Here is a 5,063-nt window from a genome sequence, read left to right as displayed (position 1 = left end):
AAACTCATTGCTGGTTAACAACAATGCTAAGCATTTGTTTATAGTTGGAGATATGAATATAGATTTATTATCTGATTCATTAATGATCGACAAATATAAATCGCTAGTGTCAGCCTTTGGTTTAATATCTTGTATTAATGCACCAACAAGAATTACTTCAACATCCAGAACATGCATTGATCATATCCTAGCAAGAATTGATTTGAAGACTAATTTAACTCTAACTAGTACCATTTCCGATTTTAAAATTTCAGATCATTGTATGACATGTTTATTTTTTAACTCTAATGGAAAATTTCAAAGAGAAACAAGAAAAAAAGTATTGGATAAGGTTTTTACCAAAACTAATTTCGAGCAGCTTAATTCGTACTTGATTTTCGAAAACTGGTCTAGAGCTTTAGCCAATTCTGATGCATCAATTGCTTTTGATAATTTTGTATCTCTTTTAAATGGTTATGTTGTTCAAAGCTCGAAAGCAATTGGGATTAGAAAAAGTAAATTAAAAAAGCTTAAGCAATGGATGTCTAATGAGTTATTAATCAAAATCAATTATAAGAATCAATTAAGGCTTAAGTGTAAGAAACATCCAAATAACGTTTTATTCCGTGAAAACTATGAAGTTTTATGCAAAGAAATTAGTCTTGAATTTGCAATTTATAAAAAAAATTTTTATATGGATAGGTTCCATAAAGCCAAAGGTGATTTAAAAAAAGAATAAAGTGTAGTAAATGAAATCTTCAACAAAAAGAATACTCTTGATTTTCCTTCAAATCTCACTGTTAGGACTCTGGACATTACTGACCAGTCTGTAATGGCTAAAGTCTTCAATGAACATTTTGTTGAGATAGCTGTTAATACTATTTCTGAAGCAGGCATAAACCGCGCTTCTGCTTATTGTCCAGATTCCTGCTTTAATGAAAGTTTTAAGACAGATAGCTTCTTTTTTTTGAAACAATTTCTTCTTTTGAAGCTTACAAAGTTATTCAGGCTTTGGATAATTCATTTTCCTCAACTTCTAATGGTATTTCAAATAATTTTGATAAACAAATTTGCTTGAACATAGTTGACGTTTTAACACATCTATTCAACAAAAGTGTAATTGGTGGTGAGTTCCCGCAAAGTTTGAAAATAGCTGAAATTATTCCAATTTTTAAGAAAGGTGATAAGAAATGCGTTAATGATTACAGACCTATATCTTTATTACCAATATTTTCAAAAATTTTCGAGAAAATCATTAAATATAGGGTAGTAAGCTATTTGGAGAAAATTGCCTTTTTCAGCCTTTTTCAGCAATATGGTTTTAGAGCTGGTAAATCAACTGAAGACCTACTTTTGACACACTGTTGTCATATTTACGAAAGCATTGATCAAAAAAAGTATACTGCTGCTCTCTATATATCGATATCAAGAAAGCTTTCGATACAGTAGATCATGGCATATTATTAAACAAATTGGAAAAAGCTGGCTTTAGAGATTTCATGCTAGATTGGTTTGCTTCCCACCTTAAAAACAGGAAACAAAAAGTTAAAATAGGTTGTTTTTTCAGTGATACCAGTACCATCAACATAGGAGTCCCTCAAGGCTCAGTATTAGGTCCAATTTTGTTTCTTGTTTATATAAATAGTATATTTAGCCTTAATATAAGAGGAAAAGTATGTGGGCTTGCAGATGAAATTGCTTGTGTGTATTCTAGTACCACAATATTAGATTTGATTTCAGATATCAATCATGACCTGGAGTTATTCAGGCATTGGTTTGGTATTCATAAGCTTGTCATTAGTAACAAAACGAGAGTTATGTTTTTCAATTTACTTGCACTAGATGTAAATCCTCTACTTTTTATTCAGCATAGCTTTGACTGCAGAAAATTCTCATTTAGTAGCTCATCTTGTTGTGTATCTAATGTTGTGCTTTGGATGTAGCTTGCTCCCGAAAGTGTTTCATTATTGAACGGGTAACTGAATATAAATATCTGGGCTTACTAATTGATAACAAAATGAACTGGAAAGCTCATACCTTATCATTAACAAAATATTTGAGGTCAATTACTTATGTTATGTTTCATTTAAGAAATCTTTGTTGCAAAAAACTCTTGGAGACTATTTATTTTGGTTTGGTTCATTCGAAATTACAATATGGCATAATATGTTGTGGTGGTACTTATAAAAACAATTTACAACCTTTATTAGTTACCCAGAAGCATATTTTAGAACCATTTGGAATAAAAAAAGGTCTGAACACAGTTTTTCGTTGTTTGTCAGTTCTGGTATTCTCCCGCTAAAACATCTATATTTTTATAAAGTACTTAAAATATTTTTCAATAAAAGTGGTTATCTTTTAAGCCATAATATACCGGCGTATACTTTACGCAGTAGTGAGAGAAATCTAGCTGTCATACCTGTGCACAATACTCGTAGCTTTCTTAACTTTTATACTTCAGTAGCACCTAGACTATTTAATACTTTTCCTTTCGAAATAAGATGCATTCGTTCAACTCCTTTATTCAATAAAAAATATTAAAAAACGGCTTTTTAAAATCGATTTTGATGCAATTGAAAACATAATCAAAATAATACTATGATTTAGTTCGTATATTTTCTATCCACACATGCACAAATAATTTTATAAAAAAAAAAAAAAAAACAAAACAAATACCTATATATATTCATATAAAAAATTGATGTTATTTTCGACATTTTACCCCACAACATTTGTTGATTGATAACATAAATTTAATAGTAACTTATAATATTTATCTTTATTTTCTTTTTGGTACTTTCGGCACTTGTCAATTAGACAACAGATCGTACCTTTCCTTCTTCTATGTTTTATTTTTTAATGAAAAACACTTAAAAACTTGTTTTATTTTGTATATACTATGTATCATATTATCATACTAAATTATAATCAAGATTAGTTTAATCTAACTGCTCAAAAAAATGTTCTTTTTAAGTTAAATATGTTATTAACCCTTTCGAACCCAAGCTATGAAAATCAATATTAAAAAATGTTTTTTCGGTATTATCGGGTCAAAAACATCACAACTAAGAAATATGAATAGCAAAAAGTTATTTTCCAAAATAATAAATAGCAAAACTAATGTGTTTTTCTCATGTTACATGTAAGCAAAATGCACTGTCTATGACCACCAAAAAAAGTCGGAGAACTGAGATAATAACTTTTTATGAAACTATAATGTATGCTACTTCTTCTAAGCAAAAAAACAAAACACTTTCTGCATTAACATTTTTTATATCTTTTTTTCAAAAATATGACCATATATAAAAAAAAATTTTTTTTGCAAAAAAAAAAAAATGTGAATTTTAGTCCCTTTCTCGATAAAAAAAAAAATTAAAGGTAAGATATTTGACTAACTTTTTGTAATAATCCAGTAACTAGGCATTATAATCTTTCAATTAAGCCATCGTAACCTAAAAAATTGTTTAATTTAATATTTTTTACGAATTTTTAAAAAAATGTTACATGAGAGTAACGCTGGGTCCGAAAGGGTTAAATTATTGTTATTGTTAAAGAAGAAGATAAATAAATTGAAATTGAAAATTGAAATTGAAATTTTCTTCCTTGGTCGGAGTGAAGTTCAATTGGTACTCCGTACCTGCTCACCCAATGAAAGACAATCTTATCCACCACTGTTTTGGTTTCTTGGTTTGGGATGGCAAATGCTTCAGGCCACTTGCTGAAGTAGTCCTTCACTATAAGGATGTACCGGTTTCCGTTGTTGGTTTCGGGAAAAAGACCTGCCAAGTCTATTGCAATCCTCTCGAAAGGTGTACCCACATTGTACTGCTGAATCTTGCTTTGGATTTTTCTAGCTGGCCCTTTGTTAGCGGCACAAGTATCACATTTTCGGCACTACTTTTCAACGTCTTCTCTCATACGTAACCAGTAGAATTGCTGTCGTACCTTTTCCAGCGTCTTGTTGATGCCTAAATGGCTTCCAGAAGTTCTCTGATGCATCTCTCGGAGTACATCATTAACCTTTGACTGAGGTAGACTAGCTGCATTACATAGGATTTACCATCTGCGGATTCCCACTTACGCCTGAGTAGCCCTTCTTGCACATTAAGCGAGTCCCATTGTGCCCATTCTGGTTTCCCTTGATTTTCCTTATATGCAAAGATGGGTTCGATATCCGAATCTTCCTGTTGGGCCATCCTGAGTTCTTCATTATTCCAGCCGCAAATGGTATCAGCTCTCGTTCGTCTAACAGCGACAACTTCCTTTTCTTCTAGCCGTGTGCAATGCTTGCAGTCTTGCTTTCACGGGCGCCGAGATAATGCGTCTGCATTTGAATACAACTTTCCTCTTCGATGTTGAATCTGACATTGATACGTTTGAAGTATCTCGATCCATCTTGCTACTTGATCCTCTGAATTTTTGAAGTTCAAAAGCCAATTTAGTGCACCATGATCTGTGCGAAGAAGGAACTTCTGTCCATAGATGTACTTATGGAAGTGCTTTGTTGCCAATACCAGAGCAAGAAGTTCCCTTCTGGTCACGCAATAGTTTCTTTCTTGTTTCGACAGTACCTTGCTATAATAGGCAACGACTTTTTCTTCTCCGTCATGAATTCCAACATTTCTCGCATCTGCGTCAATGATGAATTGTTTGCCTGGACTCGCATAGGCCAATACAGGAGCTTCACATAACCGCAGCTTCAGTTCCTGAAAGCTTTTCTCACACTCACCTGACCATTTAAAGGGTTTACCCTTCTCTATAAGCTGGTGCAAGCTTTTGGCGATTCTCGCAAAATCCTTCACGAGGAAGCTCCGAAGTTGATGCTTGTCCTGAGGGGTTGGCCAATTCTTCACAGTGTCAACTTTTTCAGGATCAGTCTTTACTCCTTGGGATGATATGCCCCAAATATTTAACCTCTTTTGAAAAGTGCACATTTCTTTGGATTCAACTTCAGATGTGCTTCTCGTAGCCTCTGGAATACAGCCTTTAGGTTTTCACAATGATTATCAAATGTTTTCCCGTACACTCAAAAAATGTATTAGTAAAACAGCTAAGAATGGCATTCGTTGGAAAAATATTCGTGC

Source organism: Episyrphus balteatus, chromosome 1 (genome assembly GCF_945859705.1).
Source record: "Episyrphus balteatus chromosome 1, idEpiBalt1.1, whole genome shotgun sequence".
Lineage (NCBI taxonomy): Eukaryota > Metazoa > Arthropoda > Insecta > Diptera > Syrphidae > Episyrphus > Episyrphus balteatus.
Note: the sequence above shows the minus strand (reverse complement) of the source record.